The 24,430-nt window shown below is 40.7% G+C and overlaps 1 long non-coding RNA gene across 4 annotated transcripts in view; it reads left to right on the top strand.

The window, feature by feature from the left end:
• The first annotated feature begins 15,198 nt into the window (after nucleotides 1-15,198).
• Nucleotides 15,199-24,430, top strand: part of LOC135060302 (uncharacterized) — a 16,193-nt gene continuing 6,961 nt past the window's right edge. For 2 of the 4 annotated variants that reach the window (XR_010246727.1, XR_010246709.1), the window contains exon 1: nucleotides 15,199-15,842. This is a non-coding gene — a long non-coding RNA (uncharacterized LOC135060302). Of the gene's footprint in view, nucleotides 15,843-20,244; nucleotides 20,482-24,430 lie in introns of those variants that run through there. The other 2 variants (XR_010246715.1, XR_010246703.1) reach the window with 1 other exon arrangement.

The following is a 24,430-nucleotide window of genomic DNA, read 5'->3' as shown; positions in this document are numbered from 1 at the left end:
ATAAGTTTAAATGTAAAAAAAAATTGCGTGGGGTCCCCCCTCCTAAGGCAAACCAGCCTCGGGCTCTTTGAGCCGATCCTGGTTGCAGAAATATGGGGAAAAAATGGACAGGGGTTCCCCCATATTTAAGCAACCAGCATCGGGCTCTGCGCCTGGTCCTGGTTCCAAAAATATGGGGGACAAAAAGAGTAGGGGTCCCCCATATTTTTGAAACCAGCACCGGGCTCCACTAGCTGGACAGATAATGCCACAGCCGGGGGTCACTTTTATACAGTGCCTTGCGGCCGTGGCATCAAATATCCAACTAGTCACCCCTGGCCGGGGTACCCTGGGGGAGTGGGGACCCCTTCAATCAAGGGGTCCCCCCCCAGCCACCCAAGGGCCAGGGGTGAAGCCCAAGGCTGTCCCCCCCATCCAATGGGCTGCGGATGGGGGGCTGATAGCCTTTGTTCAAAGTGAATGATATTGTTTTTAGTAGCAGTACTACAAGGCCCATCAAGCCACCCCCGCAAGCTGGTACTTGGAGAACCACAAGTACCAGCATGCGGCGGAAAAATGGGCCCGCTGGTACCTGTAGTACTACTACTAAAAAAATACCCCAATAAAGACAACACACACACACCTTGAAAGTATAACTTTAATACATCCATCCACACCTCCATATACACATACTTACCTTATGTTCCCACGCAGGTCGGTCCTCTTCTCCAGTAGAATCCATGGTGTACCTGTAGAAAAAATTATACTCACATAATCCATGGTTGAAGGCTCCTCTGCTTGTAATCCTTTTGTAATCCACGTACTTGAAAAAATAAAAAAACGGATACCCGACCTCGCACTGAAAGGGGACCCATGTTTTCACATGGGTCCCCTTTCCCCGAATGCCAGAAACCCACTCTGACTGATGTCTAAGTGGGTTTCTTCAGCCAATCAGGGAGCGCCACGTTGTGGCACCCTCCTGATCGGCTGTGTGCTCCTGTACTGTCTGACAGGCGGCACACGGCAGTGTTACAATGTAGCGCCTATGCGCTCCATTGTAACCAATGGTGGGAACTTTCAGGTCAGCGGTGAGGTCACTTTCGGTCAACCGCTGACCTGAAAGTTCCCACCATTGGTTACAATGGAGCGCTTAGGCGCTACATTGTAACACTGCCGTGTGCCGCCTGTCAGACAGTACAGGAGCACACAGCCGATCAGGAGGGTGCCACAACGTGGCGCTCCCTGATTGGCTGAAGAAACCCACTTAGACATCAGTCAGAGTGGGTTTCTGGCATTCGGGGAAAGGGGACCCATGTGAAAACATGGGTCCCCTTTCAGTGCGAGGTCGGGTATCCGTTTTTTTATTTTTTCAAGTACGTGGATTACAAAAGGATTACAAGCAGAGGAGCCTTCAACCATGGATTATGTGAGTATAATTTTTTCTACAGGTACACCATGGATTCTACTGGAGAAGAGGACCGACCTGCGTGGGAACATAAGGTAAGTATGTGTATATGGAGGTGTGGATGGATGTATTAAAGTTATACTTTCAAGGTGTGTCTGTGTTGTCTTTATTGGGGTATTTTTTTTTGTAGTAGTACTACAGGTACCAGCGGGCCCATTTTTCCGCCGCATGCTGGTACTTGTGGTTCTCCAAGTACCAGCTTGCGGGGGTGGCTTGATGGGCCTTGTAGTACTGCTACTAAAAACAATATCATTCACTTTGAACAAAGGCTATCAGCCCCCCATCCGCAGCCCATTGGATGGGGGGGACAGCCTCGGGCTTCACCCCTGGCCCTTAGGTGGCTGGGGGGGGACCCCTTGATTGAAGGGGTCCCCACTCCCCCAGGGTATCCCGGCCAGGGGTGACTAGTTGGATATTTGATGCCACGGCCTCAAGGCACTGTATAAAAGTGACCCCCGGCTGTGGCATTATCTGTCCAGCTAGTGGAGCCCGGTGCTGGTTTCAAAAATACGGGGGACCCCTACTCTTTTTGTCCCCCGTATTTTTGGAACCAGGACCAGGCGCAGAGCCCGATGCTGGTTGCTTAAATATGGGGGAACCCCTGTCCATTTTTTCCCCATATTTCTGCAACCAGGATCGGCTCAAAGAGCCCGAGGCTGGTTTGCCTTAGGAGGGGGGACCCCACGCAATTTTTTTTTGGAAAATTTATAACATTTCCCCCCCCTTCCCACTGAAAAACATGCACGGATCTCATGGATCCGTGCATGCCTATACAAACACGGGATAAAAAAGCAGGTCTGGTTTTTTTTAGCACTTTTTCACGATTTGTATTTTAGCACGGCAGTGTTTGGCTATTGTCAGCAGTGTTTGTGTTTTGCACTTTTTAGTAAATGACCGATTTCTACCAAATTGCAGGCGTATTTGACCAATGGTGTATTGATTCGTGATTTTTTCCTAGGACTTCCAAAATATTACGAATGCCCTCATTACTGCCGTGATTTTTGCTTAGTAAATTCCCGAGATGACACTTTGAAGAAAAAACGGCATCTCGGTCAAAATCGGGACCTTAGTAAATATACCCCAAGGACTGAGACACCTCACCGCTGATAGAATACAGGCGATTCGCGACATGACTCTGCCACAAACCCAGCAACAGATCCGCACTTTCCTAGGAATGTGTGGGTACTGCCGCAACTGGATCCCAGGGTTTTCCATACTGGCCTTACCTTTACAAGAGATGGTCTCGTCAAACAAACCAGATCGGATTTCGCACACAGATGAGTCCGAACTGGCATTTGAGAGACTCAAACAGTGCCTATCGCAGGCACCAGCATTAGGTATGCCAGATTATGGGAAACCCTTTGAACTGTACGGAACGGAAAGTGCTGGGTGTGTGGCAGGTGTTTTAACCCAGAAACATGGTGATGCCAGCAGGCCGGTAGCCTACTACAGCGCTCAGCTAGACACCGTAGCACGATCTCTCCCCACATGCTTGCGAAGTGTTGCAGCGATAGCATTGCTAGTGAGTAAAAACGAAGATGTAGTGTTGGGACACAACCTGACCATCCATACACCTCATGCAGTGTCAGCCTTACTGAATTCTGCCCAAACCAGACACGTCTCATCTGCACGGTTTACAAGGTGGGAATTAGCACTAATGGCCCCTGTAAACATCACCATAAGGAGATGCAGCGCACTAAATCCTGCAACGTATTTCCCAGGTGTGCCTGGACAGGCACAAAGGGTGGGGGATGAGAGTGATGGTGAAGGAGGATTTAGTACAGACACTGACACACATGATTGTATGGAATATTTGACCCAAAATTTCACTGCAAGGCCCGACATCAGTGAAAACCCACTGGAAGGTGTAGATTTTACTTTTTACACTGACGGTAGTTGCCACAGACAGACGGACTCGGGAGACTTGTGTACTGGATACGCAGTTGTAGATGACAAAGGTACCATAGAAGCGGAACCCCTGGGCCCACCTCACTCAGCACAAGTTGCTGAGCTGGTCGCCCTAACCAGAGCGTGTGAATTGGCTAAGGGTAAGTCAGCCAATATCTACACGGATTCTAGGTATGCCTTTGGAGTAGTACATGATTTTGGGGCCCTATGGCGCCTCAGAAATTTCATGATGGCAGCTGGCACACCCGTGGCGCATGCGACCCACATCAAAAGACTTCTAGCAGCGATACAGGAACCTGACAGAGTGGCTGTTATCAAGTGTAAGGCCCACACATACAGCCAAGACCCAGTGTCTCTTGGTAACAGCCGGGCAGACGAAGCTGCAAAATCAGCAGCCAGTACCCCCATACAGACAGACATCACACAACTGATGGTATTCAATACCGTCAACACAGAGAAATTGAGTGAAATGCAAAATTTGTGTTCCCCACAGGAAAAGGCAGTCTGGAGGTCAAAAGGATATCGCCAGGAGTCCTCAGGACTCTGGACAGATGGACAGGGTAAACCAGTGGCACCCAGAGCATACCTTCCAAGTTTAGCTGAGGTGGCACATGGTCTGACTCATCTAGGCAAAGAAGGTATGTGCAAGTTGGTAAGAGCCTACTGGTGCGCACCAGGATTTTCTTCTCATGCAGGTAAGAGAGCAATGACATGCCTCATCTGCTTGAGGAAGAATTTTGGAAAGGCAATACCAACTGAACCATCCCATATCCCGCCAACGGACGGCCCTTTTCAGGTAATACAAATTGATTTCATACAATTGCCACCTTGTAGAAATTTAAGGTATGTATTGGTTTGTATTGATGTGTTTTCAAATTGGGTTGAAGCGTTCCCCGCTGCCACAAATACTGCTGTGTTTACTGCAAAGAAAATTGTGCAGGAATTTGTGTGCAGGTATGGTATCCCTAGGATAAATGAAAGTGATAGGGGTACCCATTTTACAGGTGAAGTCTTTCAGGTAATGTGCAAATTAATGGGAATTAATAGTAAGCTGCATACTCCGTACCGCCCACAGGCGAGTGCGAAAGTGGAAAGAGTAAACAGCACTATTAAGAACAAGTTGAGCAAAGTGATGGCTGAAACTGGATTGTTGCGGCCAGAAGCTTTGCCACTTGTACTGTACAGCATCAGAACCACTCCCAGGTCCCCTCTTAACCTGTCACCCTTTGAGATTCTTTTTGGTCGACAACCCCATGTAATGATTGACCCCCAGGATGATTTGAAATGTAACAATGAAGTCACTGTAAAGTATTTGGTTAAGATGAGCAAGCAGTTGAGGAATCAAAACAGCAATCTAAAGCTAGTGATTCCTGATCTGCCAGACAGTAATTGTCATGACATTGAACCTGGGGATTATGTAATGATTCGCAATTTTCTACGCTCAGGTTGCCTGATTGACCGGTGGGAAGGACCGTACCAAGTCTTATTGACCAGCACGACAGCATTGAAGGTTGCCGAAAGAGAGACTTGGGTCCACTCGTCCCACTGTAAGAAGGTCGCTGACCCAGAGAAAGCCCGTGACAAAGAGCAGAGTGTGGAGGAAACCATATCACTGGAGTGTCTGTTCCGGGAAGGTTGAGAGGCAGGACTGTTGTCACGGCACCTGAGCACAGAGAACTACAGGATCAGAGGCGGTTGTCGCGCCAAGTTTTCTTTCCCTCCTAATTATTTTCTGTCCCCAATTACAACTCTTTCTTTCTCCTCCTGCAAGATGGACTTGCCCCAAGAGACTGCATTCCGTGTTTTCCTGTTGACCCTGTTGTTGACCAGAGCAGTCTATTTCGGTGAGAGTACCAGAGAGGTCGAGAAAGGATCTGGAATGGGTTCTGATGACCAGGATGGATTCGTAGAATTCTGAGAGCAACACAATCACCGAGCAAAGGCGAGTATCAGAAAACGATCTGGTAGCCATGACACTAAGAGACATTGTGAAGGATTGTGAGCTGAGGAGAATTGTATCTGTAGGAATTGTGAAAACATAGTTGAGGACGGGTGCATCCAGATATGTCATTCCAGCCTTAATATCAACATGGACCGTCATCCATTGAGTGACTATCACTCATTAGTGGGTAAGGTTTTAAACCAAACGGAATGCTGGGTGTGCTCACAAGTACCTCAAGGTCATAGAAAGTCAGGACTAGTGCCATACGCTTTAACGATAGATGAGGTACTTGAATTAAGGGGTGGGAGACCGGTGGACAAGAAATTTAATATTTCTAAGCCTCCTAGTTTGAAGCTCCACCAATATCATGTGGCTAGGTCCTTAATATGTTTTAACATTTCCAATCTCCGAAAGCCGGGAAATTGGGAAGTGACATGGAACAACCAAACCATGACATTCTCACACAGAGCCGATAGAATGCCCATAGACTCAGAGCTTATACGCCAAATAGCCAACGGTGGGAGATATTTTCAGTATAGGTACACTCTAGGAAGTAGGGCCATGCGAGTTGGAGAAGTATCACCAGGATACTGTGCGCATATCATACAGCCTGATACGTGTACTAGACAAATGAGAGAGTTAGGGATAGGATTTTTCACCTGGAAGGTTTGTAATATGGTGATGTCATATTCTGTCCCATATGTCCTCCCCGAGGATGCATATTTCATATGTGGGAGGAAGGCATATAAGTGGCTTGCCCCAAACTCAGAGGGATTGTGCTACATTGGAAGAGTGTTGCCAGAAGTAATGACCATTACCCATGAAAAGATGAAAGACGTACACCGCAATGCTCAAGCTCCTTACACTCACACTCATTACGAACACATTGTTAAGAGACACCTTATAGATAGGACAGAGCACGCAGCCTCTGATTTGATCCACGAATCCACCGGGATTCAACTCCTACTCGCGCTAGATATCACCCGTACCGCCAGAGGAGTTATAAATTTTAGGTATATAACTGCGCTAGCGAACCTGATAGACAATATCACCGAGATGTATGATGACACCTTCAGGTATACTGGGAGAGAATTGCAAGCTTACAAAACGGAACTGATCCAGCACAGGATGGTTATAAATTACATCACAGCGGTGACAGGCGAGTATTGTGTCACCCTAGCAACTCAGTATGGTGTAAAGTGCTGTACGTATATCACAAACAGCACTGATGACCCAACCGAGGTCATAGATCAAAAGATGGACGATATCTTGCAATTGAAGTGGGAGTTCCGAAGGAGGCACAACCTTACCCTTACTGCTGTGAGTAATGAACTGACCGGCTGGGTTTCATGGTTGAACCCACGCAATTGGTTCTCAGGTTTAGGAGAATGGGCTCAAAATGTTATCGTTACTGTAGGGAAATTCCTCTTATGTATCCTAGGAGTTGTCATAATGATTGGTTTGATATTTAGATGTGTTCGGATTTTAATGAATTGCAATTTTAGTACCAAATTGATGAGTTTGAGGAGCGAGGGCATTGTAACAACAACTGGTTTAATTTATGACACATCAATCGAGACAATGCTGTGATAAAATGTGATTTCACGGTCCGTTTCTTTCACCCGTTTCTCCTTTGTTTTTCTCCAAGGTAAAAAGACATCCACTCGGAAGAAGATTTTGATGACCTTTTATACAGACCATTGATGAACTTTTTCACAGACATTTGATGAACTTTTAGAGACTTTAACTTTCTATGGACACTTGAAAAACTTTGCTTGCCACTTACAGCAAAGATACAGCAACCCGGACAAGACATCAACAAGACATCAACAAGACATCCAAGGACAATCACATACATTATCATATGAATGCATTTATAACGCATGTTTCTTATCTTCATCTCTACGATCTTCAGGTAGTGACACATATAGTCGACAGGTAATATAGGCACATATATTAGCACTCACATATTTTCCCCCATCATGTATCATCAACTAATGTGCACCTCATTTGTTGGAACTAAAAGCCAAAAAGAGCTCGGTAGAGTTTGTTATCCCACTTACAGACCCTTAATATGGGATAAGAAGGATTCAATGTATACTTCGCAATACCTCGAAGCTTATTTTAGAACATGTACGGCACGATGATACATGACCCCTCAGACATGAATTTCATACATACATGCTTTTACTATCCCACTAGGTCATACATTTCCCACCTTCTCCTCTCCTCCCTCCACCCAATCATTTATAGGTATTTCATTGTATTGAATATTTTTCTGCTTAAATTGTTTAGATAGTGGCAGTTATTGTTGACTGCCAAAGGGTGGACTGTGAAAGTCGAAAAATATCCTGATGCATATGCCTTGTACTAACCCCTCATGCACATGCCCGCTGCGCGTGCACACGCTCTGCCGTGCGTGCACATATCCGCAATTTGCGTAAGATCGCTCCGGCGATCACGCGCGTGGTATGCGCATTTATGGTAGAGTTTGCAAGCGTCTAGCGTGCGACTCGATCGTAGCATATTTAACCCATATAGTGTGTTTTGTAGTAAATATTCCCCTAGACAATGTCAGCAAGTATGTTTAGTTTAAACGGTTCCTGGACAGAGAGATTCCTCTTTGCATGATAGGAAGGGTCAGATAAAGGTTGAAAGGTGGTGTCTAGTATCCAGCTGTAGGATATTTTAAGAGTAACATTTCGGTGTTGGTTAGGAAAGGATCGCTCGCTCCTGTGTATAGTTATGTACAAAAGTAGTTTATGAACATTAACTGTATTTGCTGTAAATTACACATGCGGCAGGAATCCTGAGGATACCTCCCACCAGAGCAGTTGGAGAAAGACACAGCCCACCTGTTCAAATCCACCTATGAGCTTTGCTATAATGTGGAGACACATTCCTGTGTCCAATGAACAATGAGATTATAGGGACCATTGTATTGTGAATGTATGTTGTGTATATAAAGACCACCATTGCCTGGCCAGACACTCCCTCTCTCTGAAGGCTTTCTCTCTGAATGCTGAGGGCTGGATCCAGGACGCGCTTGCGAATCATCCCCACGTATGTATATTTCTCTGTAGCCATTTTGTTATCCATTTTGTTCGCCATTTGTTCTCATTGTGTTCTCATTCTGTTCGCTCTTGTCAGAGCCGGCCTTAGCTATAGGCAGGCTAGGCATTTGCCTAGGGCATCCAAGCATGTCTGGGGGCATCCAAGCATGTCCCTGCAGTATCTCATGCTGGGAAGGACAGTCTGCAAACTAACTGTTACTTTCCAAATGTATTCAATCAGTACTTGTATACACTGCTGTTCACATTTGTCAAATAAAATGCACACTCTCCCTTAAAGTTCTTTAAACTCCCTCCGACATGCTTGAATGCCCCTGACTTGTGAGACCTCAGACAGACAGCAGAAGCCTGGTAACTGCAATTCCTGGACCTGTGACATTTTCACTGACTATATAAGGTTATTACTGGATAGATCCTTATGATACCACATGTGTATTTGGAAGACTGCTTCACATAAATCTGACTTCACCTAAACTGCTTGTGCACATGGGGGATGGGGACCCTGCTATCCTGTGTGTGTCCCTTATCCCTGTGCAAACCCCAGGTGTCTGCAGGGACATACCATGGGCAGTGTTCTCCTCACACTTTATTTCCTAGTCAGTCCATGCCGTAAAATTCCCCTGCCAGGATGGCATACCCTGTGAGGTCACATCAGTATGGGTGCCCCTTTAACGGGTGCGAGTGCAAGCACGCACTCACCCTGCCACCCAATCTCACAAAACGCAGTCGTGGATCCAGGGAGCTGCATGGGCGCACACACTGACTGCAAGCACACCAGCAAGCAAAAGTACTAGCATTACTAATGTGGGGCATATGTGTCAGGTGCATCACTGTGTGGTATTATGGGCATTATTAATGTGGGGTTTTATGTGTCGGGTGCATCACTGTGTGGAATTATGTGTATTATGGGCATTACTAATGTGGGGTTATATGTGTCAGGTGCATCACTGTGTGGAATTATGTGTATTATGGGCATCACTGTGTGCCATTATGCAGGGTTGAACTGGCCAACAGGGTACCCCCCCACCCCCACCCTCAGTGGTCCCCACTGCCTAAGTGTTTCTGGGTCAGATGCAGAACTAGCGACAGTGCTAGGGGGCACCAGACAAAATTTTGCCTAGGGCATCAAATTGGCTAGGGCCGGCTCTGGCTCTTGTTTGCGATTGTTCGCTATTGTTCATGTATATTCTCTGTTATTCTGTTTAGATTTCCCTGTTAGTTTGTAGTGTATAACTTGTATTGTGTTTTCCTTTTTCTCTAAACCATCCACGGCGGTGTTAGAGCTGCTGTGGTTTTTAAATCCAAACCAGGTCTTGTGTTTTCACTGTTTATTGCAAAGGGCTTTTCTTAGCGACTCAATTGCTCAAACACCATACACATTGTTTAAAAGGTTCTAATAGTTACAACATTACAGTACTTGGTTATTAAGGTTTAGAGCAGTGGTTCTCAAACTCAGTCCTCAGGACCCCACACAGTGCATGTTTTGCAGGTAACCCATCAAGTGCACAGGTGTATTAATTACTCACTGACACATTTTAAAAGGTCCACAGGTGGAGCTAATTATTTCACTTGTGATTCTGTGAGGAGACCTGCAAAACATGCACCGTGTGGGGTCCTGAGGACCGAGTTTGAGAACCTGTGGTTTAGAGTATAAGTATATTCTCACTGTGTTTTATTAGCAAGGTTTAAAGGTTATCAACTGTGTGTGCGCCCGATGTGTGTAACCCGTACACTCAGCGCAGCGTGTGTACGCCAAGTGTGTACCACGTGCAGGACTCTGTACGCAAATAGCGTACAAAGTGCGTAGCACGTGCACGTGGTCTAGCGGCCATAACGACTCCACGGTATTAGTATATAGCTTCATGTTTAAAGGTAATAATTGACATTATCATTCTTATACTGTACCTTTATTTTATCAACTTCTCTTCAAAATTAAAAAGGAATGATTTATATGATGTACAAGCAATTTCTGCTATAGTGAAAAAGGAACAAGGAGGTGATTTGAATACCCAGATTTGTAGTTTTTCAAATGTACTTGATACAAATCTGTAGGATTCCCCAGCAGACACGTATATATGTTACTAGTAGCATTAGTAAATGTTTTATCTCAGGTGGAAGGAGTCAGAAAAGGCCAATTAATTGAAAACCACCAATAAAATATTAACAGAAATGAATACAATAAAACAACTTCCCATTACAGTTAATACATTGTGCATATGCCAAAACTGAATAAAGGGAACATATTAATATAGCAACTCAGTTTTCTTTTAGAAAACAAAGAAAATTGCATATGATAAAGTTAGCAGATAACTACTGTAGAACTTTACCCAAAGAAAGAACTCTGGTGTTCAAAAGGTTTCAATAACATGTTCTCTAGTTTTAAATGTATAATTTATATGCAGTTTTGTGTTTACTATTCTACTAAAACATTATTTTGTACTGGCAAAGTAATGATTTGCGTTAAAAAAAAGAAAACGTTTTTGAATTTGTTTTTCAAACACTGTTGAAGAAATATTCCAAAATGTCACAGTAATAATATTATAAAAGACTACCTTACTATGGAAGTCACATAGAATGTTGATGAGATCTGGTTGTAATCCTATGTGTGGATAGGCTAGTTACCAGCCAGTCAAAATGTTGGAACAACATAACAGTAATGTTACCACTGTGGCTGTGCACGCCCGAACGGGAATTGCTCCATTGGGTGCCATCTAGTGGCCACTGGTGCACACAACACTTGAATTTTCCCCATAGAGATGAGGAGCAGCTTTAGCCTTTTATTTTATAGGATAGATAGTTATACAGACAGACAGACAGATAGATAGATAGATAGATAGATAGATAGATAGATAGATAGATAGATAGATAGATAGATAGATAGATAGATAGTTTATAAATCCTTTTTCTTCATTGGAACCAAGATATATAATCAGATTGTATGTTGTATCAAACCGATTTAAGTTATCCAATAACTTGGTGCCATAATTTATTTAATATATTCATGCAGTGGTCCCAAATAAATACATAATAGAATATATTTGATTGTCAAAATTGTTCCACTGGTATGTTTACACATTCATGTGATGTGTTAAATGTAAATGTGAAATTGGATATATTTTGTCAGTTCTCATTAAATTATTGACAAGCATTGCAGTCGGTATTTCTAATAGTACTTGCTCAGTAATATAGAAACACATAAAACTCACCTTGTTAGCTTTTGTTTTAGTTAGGAAATAATTATATAACTCTTCCTTATTCTCTCTCTCTCTCTCTCTCTCTCTCTCTCTCTCTCTCTCTCTCAGAAAATACCTCATATTGCTGCACTGAATGCAATCAGTATGGTGAATAATAGTGCAGCCATGAAAAAAGTTTATTTGACTTCAAAACAGTTGAATACATTTTGTACTTTAATATACAAGGTCAATCAAATGAAAACATATAAAAATGAGGCATAACTTTATTATCCCCACTGTACAACGAGACTTCTTATGTAGACATGCATATTTTCTTATTTCCACTAGAGGTCACCCGTCACCAGAATGTCAGATTGCACATACAGTAGTTCCTCCTACTCCTTTCTGTCACTCCAATTAGCCTTTTCTTAATTAACATCATCAAATGATGTTTCTCATCACAGCACATCGACCAGACTTGTAAAGGCAAACAAACCAATCCCATTAGCTTCTGCAAAACGACGAGATACATACAGTGTATGCCTTGAATAACAGAGCCAAGGTATAGTGCCTAAACTCTGTTGTTTTAATATTTTATAATGATAAACATTCATTGTCACTTTGCATCCTGGATATTTGTGGCTGCACAGAGAAGAATAAAACAATGACATGGTAATAAAACATAAAGTTAGATAATGGAGTCAGATTACGTTAGCTGTAAATAAGCAGGGGGACCCTTAGTTCCGATTAGCCCCTAATAGAGTATCAGATGGGTATCTTGTTCGTTTTCTTAATTGCTTTGAAGCAAAGGACGCATAGCAGTGAATTCAGGGCATATGAGCTTGGCAGGCGGAGTTATCCTGCGATGTTCCAGTAAACTAGGCCATATCTGGCCTTTGATTAATAATTAGCAGTAAACTTGGAGAAACTGGTATTCAGATGAGACCTAACACTGCTGGTAACATGACTGCGGTTGGTAAAAAAATTTAAATCCATGGGTGCAATGCCAGAAACACGGCGTCTGTGGCTCATATAGTTATAAAGGGGTCTAATGAAATATCTGAATATTGAACAGAGAGGCTGACTGCAGATAAGGACCAATTAGCCCACGGGCTGAAAAAAAATATTCTGCTTCATTATCACGTTCTCTAACTTGCATTTAGGATTGATTATGCAGTGCTCAAATAGTCCGGCAAATCACACAGTGGCAGCAAATGAACTTCCGCGTATATATATATATATATATATATATTTATTTGTTGTACACAGATTTATATATTTGTGTCTATATAAATATTTATATTCACATACATACACATATTTAAACAGATACATTTATAGATAAAATAAAAATATGTATTTTTTTTACTGCTATATTTTAAGAAGCAGATTTTCAGTTCTTTGATTGCATTGTGATTCTTAGTAGATTATGCTATAATATGTATATTAGCTGAGATGATAACGATTATAAAAGGAAGTACAGTTTAGTCCTGAAACGGTAATTAGGTTCTGTAAAACCATTTGGGTAATTTACAAGTAGGAAAGACCATTGTGGCTTTTCTGGAAAAGTACAGAGTTCATTAGGTAAAGAAGGATGCTATTACTTCATGACAATGGGCCATTTTAGCCAGACAATCATTCATACTCGCATTTCATAAATAAAGTTTTATGCCACAAATATTTTTTATCAATGTACCAACAAATATTTAATGTGAGTGACGGAATGATGCCGGGTAATGATTCGACCTGAATGTTTGCGATAATTTATTATTTCCGTTCAATGTATTAGCAGTACTCTGTCGGGTACAGCGGTAATATTATATAATGTTGCACTTTGTGGACAGTTGTGAAAAGTAAATACACAAATGATTATCATAGTGAATTGGGTGCGGTTTCTACGAAATTAAATAATTACAAATATAATTCATATTACCTAGCAACGAGGCAGCCACCATCTACTTATTCGTACTGAATTAAACTAGTATTTATTGGACGTTGTTGTCCAGATGATTCCCAATTTTTATTTTGGCAGATCTCTTCGTTTATACTAATATTATGTTAACAATCACTCATTTTGAGAGAGAAAACAATTTTCTGTAAAGTTACATTTGGTTCACAGTTACACATTTGATATTAGGGATCATCAATTAGTTAAAAAATACTGTATATAAAGTAATCATTTGGTTAGTAGACAAATGTCTTGTCTCATTTTCCAACATTGGAAGTTCCTCAACAAATTTCTATATTTTATAAGTGAATTTTACAATATCCGATTAAAGACACGCATTAATAATAATAACCACAAAACATTCTCTCTGCAAATAAATAAATAAATAAATAAATATAATCCAAATAGCAGAATCTGTTTGAAGCAGTTAAAATAATTTAAAGAATCTAAAATAACTGCTAGGACTTTTTTCAAAATCAAATATTCTTTATTTTAAATGAATGTAAGAGTCTATCTTATGTGATACATTATTCACCTCTTTAGTTACAAAAGCACGAAAACAAATAGTATTTTATATCTGGATAATCATAAATGAATACAAAAATGTATCTCCGACAAAAATTGCAATATTGAAAAAGGGAATCTTAGATAACATTTATGTTGAGCCCGGAGGAAATGAAACCGATATACACCCATATGGGTATTTAGAAACCCCGGGTGTGTTACCACAGGTGACATTCTCTTAAAACCCCGCATTGCCAGGATCAAAGACCTCCAGCTCTCCAGCAATTTGCAAGTGTGTCTATTATACTCTGCTGTGTTTTTTCTTCTGCTTCCAGTGCGCCTTGTAATTGCGTGTTTAATGAAAGAATCTATTTATAGTGTTGTTTTTTTTAACATTAACATAAGTACATGTATTCCTAACAGCTTCAATTAAATGTATTTTTAGAAATAAAAAAGTAATTTAAAAGTTAATTGAATAGCTAATATAACAAAAGAGAAATTGGTTACTAATATCATATAAAACGAGTTGTATATATATATATATATATATATATATATATATATAATTTTTGGGGGGATACATACACACACAGAAAGATACATACATACATACATACGTAAAAACATACATGCTTACACACACACACACACACACACACACACACACACACACACACACACACACACACACACACACAGTGAGTGCATGTATACGTATATAAATATATATATATACATACACACACATACATGTGCATATGTATAGTGTATATATATGTTTCTATAGTATAGATACATATATACACTTTATATATATTTACACTGTAACATATTCTGTGTGTATGCAAACACATACATGCATAGCTTTTTCTACATATGTAATATTCATGATCAATTTTATATTCTGTTATAATAAATTGTTATATCTATATGTATCATATTTTGGCATAGCAAACACGTTGACGTCATAGTTATTAAGGTGCAACACATACTAAACAACAAAAAACGCGCGTTTATCGCTTATTGCGACAATATACTGATATTTTAGCGACAAGTAGGTGCGTCTGTGTGCGAGCAGGAATCACACCTTGCTGGTGGGCGGGGCGACCGATACCACGCCTCACTGCACATGATGAGTGCATTGTCTCTGGTGTGGCCTGCTGCTGGATGTTCCTCTGTATTCAGCACTTTCTGGTCCTAATGGAGAATCGTATGACCATACAGTGTAATCATTCATGTAAAGGTACTTTATAAGCTGGATATCTATCGTACAGGAGAGTTTCAAAATCAATGACAAAAACGAATGACTGTGGTACATGAGAACTTCTGGTAACAATTATATGTTGTGCTCCATCCACACCTTGTGATTTCACACCCAGAAATAATGATATTTCGTTGTTGACACTACTATAGGTACTGAAGTATCTACCATTGGACAGCGGATTGAAGTGTTGTGTGCTGGGAGGTGGAACTGCAGCATCTTAATCATTAAACTGAAACTGAGGGACCTGAAAATAAACCGTAGCTGCATAAGCCAAGGCAGTGATCTGGTTATTGTCACCATTTGCAGGCTTGCATGTGTAATAAGCCTTAGAACAGGCATCTGTTGTAGTAGCAGTGTGGAGATGGTGGGAGAGGTGCCTATCCCTGGTGTCATGGTCTCAGCCCAAGTTACTGCGCCGGATGAGAGTTTTTTTTTTTCCTTCCTATCTGTTTTTTTTTTTCTTCTTGTGGATCTGACTGACCTGTCCTATATTATATATAATTCCTAGCGAGTCACTTGCTGCAGATGGCTCCGTCTTCCCTTGGCAGACGCATCTCACCAAGCGCAAGTCTGAGGGCCGCATGTCAGGTGAGTACAATGCGCATGAGTTGCGCTGCGCTCATTATTCCGCACAATAGGACGCGGCAGGCTCCCTGGTTTGTGCAATCCGTGGCTCTCCAGGTTTGATGGAACTACAAGTCTCAGCTTGCCTCATAGAAACTGATTGGCGTGCTGAGTATTGTTGTTCACCAATACATGAAGAGCCACAGGTTGGCCAAGCCTGCTGCTGTGTGTCCAAAATAATGAAACAGGAGAAGACAAGAGATAACGCTGGGTGGCTTTCTCCCTGCCCTGCTGTAATTCTTAGCTCAGCGCCAACAGTCAACTCAGCAACGTCATTTATATTATTCAGCAATATATTAATCACAAGCTTCCTGTCTATATGCTGGGAGACAATTAAAATGTTTAACTAATACTTAACACCCATAGTATATGCATTTTATTTATAATTAAAATGTTGCAACCTGGTCAACGTTCAGACTTGGAATGTATGAAATAAAAGGATTTCTACAAATAACTTTTTAGCTAAAACTACATACGTAGGTTCGTACAATGCGCGTGTTTCTGTGTTTAGGGTATTTTTCAACGACTTCGTTCATTGGATGCGTTGGATGGCTAGGATGCGTTTACACAAATGCTTAGATCACTTGCATGTAAGTAAATATGCAATGTGTGATCACTGAGGCGTGGATTGCCTAGCCAGGTAATTTACCTCACATGCATTAGTGGTAAGCAGGGAGAATTCATTGCGCTACGACAGACCCTGGCGGCGTTACAGGGGCTGGAAGGGGACTGAAATGCAGATTAACCGTGAAGAGCGCGGTCAGCAAAGAGGTGGAGACTAGTGCTTGCTCCTGGCAAATCCATGGTTAAAGCATTGGATCCTGGAAAACCCTAATAACACTGGTGGGTCTGGGAAGAATAAAAAAAAAACTTCTTAAAGACTTGGACACTTTAATTTTACTTCAGTGGTAGGATCTTATTAATCAATATGTACATCCTATGGAGGGAGGGTAGTTGGCGGTACCTCGAAGCAAGGTTCTCCTTACCATTATTTTTTGTAGAGACTCGGCTAATTTAATACCAATAAACACGCTTATTAGGTATATTTATCTTATAGTTGTGAAACAATGCATTGGCATTTGGAATACACACACACACACACACACACACACACACACACACACACACACACACACACACACACACGTATACATATGTGTGTTTAATGTCTATTATGTGTTTATCTATCTATCTATCTATCTATCTATCTATCTATCTATCTATCTATCTATCTATCTATCTATCTATCTACCTACCTATCCATCCAGCTACAGTTATCTATATATATTTAAGCGAGTGCACTGTTATATTCACATTATTAAATACCTGTAGGAACACTTCGACACCTAACCCTTGCATATCATTTCAGCAAAATTATGCACTCAGACGATTTCGAACACATTGTATTATTTCGATCCACATAAATTGATAAATTGCAACCTTTATACATTTGCGTGAATTTCCAGAGAAATGCGTTGTGCGATAGATATATATATATATATATATATATATATACATTTATTCCAAGAGCAGCTGGAACCTTGCCGGTGTTACAGGACAGGTGTGTAGCCATCCTTCCTGTACTCAGTGTAGACGCTGCGACTGCGTTATTGGCATAGAGAAAATACATGGAACATATATTTATCATCCTGATCTCATGACTTTGGAAAGTGTGTCTGGAGAACGTTCCCACTGAGCCATCATCCATCGTCATGTCTAATTTCTCAGAGTCAGCGCTAGGCTGGCCTAATTGTCTTTGTTTATTCAAGGGGAGTCATTATATCCATATCACTATCAGTCGCTTGTGCATTGAGAGCAGTCAAATTTGAAATTAAATGATGAAACAATAATTTATTCGATAGGAATTTGATTGGGGTAAGAATAAAATTAAAAAAATTACACCAGCAGCAGGAATGGAATGTTATTTACCTGTAATGCAATAACTTCGTTTAGAACCTGTGCTACACAGCAGACTGACCAGCAGATGTCGCTGTTCTCCCGCAGCCAACTATGCCCAGAGAGACTCACAGCGCCCCCCGCCCCCACCCCTGTGACTACCCTACATCTACAGCACCAGAGCCAGGAGCTTCAAAGGTCTAACCATGCACCCACCACCCGCTGAGCCCAGATCCAGGCAATTATTTGCTGGCAGTCCACAAACGCTACAAGCTAAAGAACCAGCATTATGCACAAAATAATTGCAGTGTTTTTTCCCCCCAATTCGTTTTGTCACACACTTGCTTATACAGTATATATAAGATGGGTGCTTGAGGTTCATTTTCACAATCGAGTCGTGGTATTCAAGGAGAATGGAGCATCGGAACTTGGACTTGTAGTATAATGAAGCATGTGCAAGGTCAACATCCATCTTTCATTTAAAAAATATATACATAGCCTTTAGTTTATTATTATTATTATTATTATTATTATTATTATTATTATTATTATTACTACTAATTATTTTCTAGTGAGAACATTATTTAAAATTCTATCATATGGGATTATCTATAACTATATTTAAGATGGGAGCGATAAAATAAATTTATAACCAAACAAATAATGGATTAAATAGTGTTTATTTGTTTGGTTTGATTTGCAGTAACAAGTGATACATGAAACCCGTCAGTGTGCATAGACGGCTGCGTGCCGCATTGTTCCAAATGACGTATTATTTTGCGCTTGTTCCAAATTCTAACCTACACCTTTATAACAGCAATTACTGAGCCCCACACCTCTACATCCAGACACATTACCGCACATCTTATGCACTGCGCTATCTTATAAGCGAATGTACAAATATCAATGCAACACGGCCCCTTTCATTTAATCAAAGTAGCCAAATGTACAAAGTGTACAAAGTAGTTTTCACCCGTTGCTAATTAAATGTTAAACAATACTGAATGATCAAATGCTTGGCAGGGATCTAAAGATACATTGTGCCTACCTCATAATATTACGTTATCTTTCATACTGTTCAGTTAAGATGTATTTTTAATTATGATTGTGGAATTGGTGTGGAATTTATGCTACATATGATGACTGGATATAAGTTTTTAAAAAATGCATGTAATTATATTGGGCAGAGCTCCGTGTAACAGCAGTAAGGCATGTCTTGGGGATAAAAAAACGTTAATGATTAGTGAATAAATGTATATGCAATTGTTCTACAATATACAATATGCAGGTAGTGGGTGGGTGGGTGTATGTATGTATGTATGTATGTATGTATGTATGTATGTATGTATCTATCTATCCGTGTTTCCGTAGATAGTGGGTGACTGGATGTGTGTATGTATGTATGTATGTATGTATGTATGTAATGTATGTATGTATTTATGCATCCGTGTTTCTGTAGATAGTGGGTGACTGGATGCGCGCGCGCGCGCGTGTGTGTGTGTAATCTATCTATCTATCTATCTATCTATCTATCTATCTATCCGTGTTTCTGTAGATAGTGGGTGACTTGATGTGTGTGGGTATGTGTGTATGTATGTATGTATGTATGTATGTATGTGTTTGTTTTGTGTGTAGTGTGTGTATGTAGTGTGTGTGTGTGTGTGTGTGTGTGTGTGTGTGTGTGTGTGTGTGTATGTATGTGTATGTCTGTGTATATGTAGATAGTGGGTATAGTGGGTGTATGTGTATGCCTTTGTATATGCAGATAGTGGGTATTGTGGGTATATATGTATGTTTGTGTATACATTTAGTGTATGTATGCATATGTGTGCATATGTGTATATAGATAGATGATAGATAGATAGATAGATAGATAGATAGATAGATAGATAGATAGATAGATAGTATATGTTGTATGTGGATGTATGTAGGTAGTGGGTGTATTTAGGTGGTGGGTGTATGTGTTTACGTAAATACGTGTGCGTGTATATAGTGGATATATGTATATGTGGATCACGGTATATGTAAGTAGTTGGTGTATGTGTGTATGTATATATGTAGCTATTAGATGTTTGTGTAAGGCTACGCAAACATTGTATAACGTGATAAAATTGTTATGTTTGCAAATGCCGCTTTGGCGAATTAGTTGCAGTGCAGTGAATGAAGCTTGCTGTATTCCAATCCTAAATAAATAGTACGAGATCGTCCTGTTAGTGATTTAAACTATGTACATAGATGAGTGAGTTTGTGGCCGCTCTCTGTATTAGCGGGTAGGACATGAAGGCTCCCAGTGCTGGAATCACCAAAGAGACAGACATTTTTGGGGTGTTTAGGGTAGTGTAAAAGTCAGGTGTTTGGAGGGATGAAACTCTTATTCAAATGCCAGTCACTGGTGCTGTGATTCGCAGGCAGAGGGTTGCCTTGCCGCCTGGCAATGGATAGGAGGAGTGCAAGGGAGGGAGGGCAGGGGGAGAGAGGAGAGAGGGGGAGACAGGGGGGAGCGGGTTCAGGCACCGCTAGCACAGGCAGCAGAATGGGACATAGCTGTGGCCCAGGCAAATAGGGCACAGGCCCAAAGAGACGTGCCAGGGAGAACTCCACTGCATCCTCGCCAGCCCAGCCTCCACCGACCCCCGCGGTAAGCAGTGTGCATTGTGATGGGGACCATGCCATATAGGACATAGGAGACCGACACCTGACTGACACGGTAAACTGATCATATATTTCTTCCTATATCCATATTGTACAATACAATGTGTGAGGGACATTTTATATATATATATATATATATACACATATATATATATATATATATATACACAGACACACACACACACACACATAAATTATATATATTTAAATATATACCTGTACACACGCACGCACACACACACACACACACACACACACACACACACACACACACACACACACACACACACACACACACACATGATTTCGAAATACATTATACATATACATATTGCACAGATACAAACAAACATGTACACACCCAAATTAAAGGAGCAATTGCATCTGATCACTTTCACTAAATTACATCCATAAATAACATATAAAGATATACAGATCTGTTCAGGAACATCGTTAAATAGTGGGGGAAAATACACATCTGGTACCCTAGCTGCACTACACTGTTATTAGCATTTTATTATAATCTCTGCTCCTTATATAAATATGCATATGTATTTGCATAATGGTCTTTGGGGAGGGTCACATAGTGCCCACTGTGAATCTGCAGGTAAGTCATTGGCAGTGGCAATGGACTATGCTTGTTTCACAATTGATCCTGTGGTCACCTAGAGCATGTCCAGTCATATATTCCTTATGTGGTATAAATTGGTCATGTTGGACAATATGTTAGACAATAATTTGCCTAAGTCTTAATCTTATTTATTTATTTATTTATTTTTAAGAAAAAAAAAGTGCCTCCAGGCCTTTTATCTGTATATTGTGTGTCAGGTGCACTGTCACAAATACAATTCTCTGCCTATATATTTTTTTTGTATTTTTTATTTTAAATATCTAAAGTGGCATTTGATTAATAAAATAAGTCTATACAGATTATGTTAAGTTTATATCCTATGTTATAGACTAGGCTATACATGTTATAGAAAGTCAGGAATAGAACACAGATGCAATCTAAAATAAAAATAGAAAATAATAATTTTACCTGCATAATATGTGACATTCTATCCATTTACTAGAAGAATATTAATCACTAAGTGCATATTGTAGTAACCTGTTTAACTAGCCCTAACGTGTCATATGTGTAACAGTATCTAATAGTGTATTTACATGAATAACCAGAATAACATCTGCAAATGTCTCACACACAAAGAATCAAATGTGTTAATGGCACAGACAGAGGAGCTCAAATTTTGTTGTTGTTTTTTTTTTTTAATATATGAAAGATGTCAGCATTTAAAATAATAAAGGAAGAAAATGCAAATATACCTTTACATATGCATCAGTATTTAAAAATAATACAGTCTGGAGCCAACAGGAGCAGGAGAAAGGAATGGAGATCTTATTATTCATGGACGGCTCCAGCCCTCAGCGTCTTGCAGGCAGCACGGATAGCCGGAGATATCCTCTCCCAGCAGCTCTGAATGTTCATTCATCCGGGCATTTTCCATCCCTTATTTTTTTTTTTTGTTATAAAAGATTTTTTCCTTTTTGAAAAAAAAATAAATAAAAAATAATAGTAATAAATAAAATGAGCCTATTCGGCAATAGGAAAGGGTGGGCAGCCCGCAGCCAGCGCTGAGCCGGATTAGCATATATTTTTTTAATGCCCTAATTTCCTTGATGTATGTAAATGTAGCCCGGGCGTGCGGGCGGGTGACGTCAGTGGCTGTGACCCCGCTGGAGGAGCTGAGAGTGGAGCTGGGAGGCAGGAGGCAGAGCTCAGAACCAGCCATGGGGAGGGAGGAGGGGAGGAGGGACGGATATAGGCAGCAGTGCACCAAGGCACTGGGGCTCCTACACACACAGACATGTAGCACTGCACAGTTCAGCAGCCAGGCTAGATCATGCCAAGCACATATGTCTTATTGGTGCACGGGAAGCATGTCTGTGCTGCTGGGTACATATAACTGGCCGTGAGCCAAAAGGGAGGTAATAGGCTCATTATACACAGGTATAGGCTTATGCATGATAATGAAGGGGCGTGCATATGCCAAGAGTCTGTTGTTTCCCATCAGAACTATGGGTCTTCCTAGCAATACATAGTTTACACAGCACCCGGGTCACACATCCCAAGCTTTCCTGCAATCATTTCCCCCGTCTCCTCCCGACTCCAGAAGGGGCTATAAGGACATTTTACTATTAGTTTTCTTAAATGAAACTGAATTCACCTTTGTGGCAAACATTAAATAACATGTACTCTTACGCTTCATTTCAGAATACTTCTAATATCTTGGCTTTGGCAATTGTCTTTCTTTCTTTCTTTCTTTCTTTCTTTCTTTCTTTCTTTCTTTCTTTCTTTCTTTCTTTCTTTCTTTCTTTCTTTCATGGAATATGCGCAGTCATTAAATAAAGTAAAAATAATGAAATGAAAAATCCAAGAACTATGTCAGAAATAACCAAGAAAACCAATGACCACACATTGTGTTCCGTGGCCATGGAATACCTATATGATTATAATGAAAAGTGTGTTTGTGTAGTGACACATCTCCATCCATACACATAGCGAGAGAGTGAGACGTCACATAGGTACATTTTATGTATATGTGTGTGAGAATATACATATATATATATATATACATACATACATACATACATACACACAGGAAAAATATATAGCTGTGATATATATGTGTACGTAAGATATATGTTTTAGGGATAGATAGATAGATAGATAGATAGATAGATAGATAGATAGATAGATAGATAGATAGATAGATAGATAGATAAAATATGAGGGATATAGATATAAGATACTATAAGCTAGATCTAAACTGCTGAGCGATAAATAAATAAAAATAAACATTTGATGACTAAAACGTCGTATTTATCTGCGATGCATTCAGAATACACTTTCAGTAAATTCGGGTGTTAGCTGTTGTGATATCCTTCCAATTCATTGTCAGAAATGTGGTGCATAAGATACAGGGTGTGTTGGGACATAGGTTTGGTGTATTGGTAGATCATGCAGTTTGTGTGCTGCATAGATATGCGGTGTGGAAATATGTAGGAGTGCATGCTGAAACATGTCTATGTATATATGTAAGTGCACATACAGGACAGGCAGGTGATGAGGGTAGGTAGAGAGCTGGAAGGTATGTCTGTCTCTTTGTTGTTGTGCTTATCACAGTACATTGTTTATGTGCATCATCTATATTATTCAGTGAGAGAACCCTCGAACACACCCCACTGCTCCCACCCTTACCCTCTCCCAGGCACTTCTCCCCCCTCTCCTCTCCCTGTACCCCATCCTTCCCCTGTCTCTCTCATTATCGCCTCCCTTCACTTCTCATTAACAGTCACAATCTTGAAGCCAATTTAAATTTGCTCCAGTCATGCCCCCCTCTTCCTCCCAGCCCCCTCCATTTCCCTTGTCATATTCTCCCACGGACAGGTCCCTGCCTGCCTGGCTCATCACAGCCCTCACATCCATCTCTGGGACTTGGTCATACTTATAATACATCAAATGAGGCTGGAGGGACTTTAACCCTTCAAATGCCACCTTAAGAGAGATTATAACAATGACCCTATTATAACCACTTCCCTACATTATAACTAACTTCACTGGAGCAGCACCTGATATGTCTTGATACATACTTAAGATGGGTTAAAAAGAATAATAATAATAATAATAATAATAATAATAATAATAATAATAATAATAATAATAAATAAATAAAATGCATAGACTGCATTGCAAGAGCACTAACAAAGGAGGCAATAAATCAGTGACTACCCGATGTAAATATATTCCATGCTCCCCTATGCTGGTGTCTGGGAAGGAGTGATCTCCTAGTGACCAGACATTTCAAATTTGTTCCGTCTGCCAAATGAGGACTATGAGAGGGGTTGGAGCAAATTCATTATCTTTGGCAATGCACAACGTATACTGGGAACTGCAAAGGACCGTGGCAATGAGTGGACAATGGGGCTTCAGTTCACCACTAACA

This window comes from Pseudophryne corroboree, chromosome 1, assembly GCF_028390025.1.
Source record: "Pseudophryne corroboree isolate aPseCor3 chromosome 1, aPseCor3.hap2, whole genome shotgun sequence".
Classification (NCBI taxonomy): domain Eukaryota; kingdom Metazoa; phylum Chordata; class Amphibia; order Anura; family Myobatrachidae; genus Pseudophryne; species Pseudophryne corroboree.
Note: the sequence above shows the minus strand (reverse complement) of the source record. Positions and strands in the feature narration are given on the sequence as shown.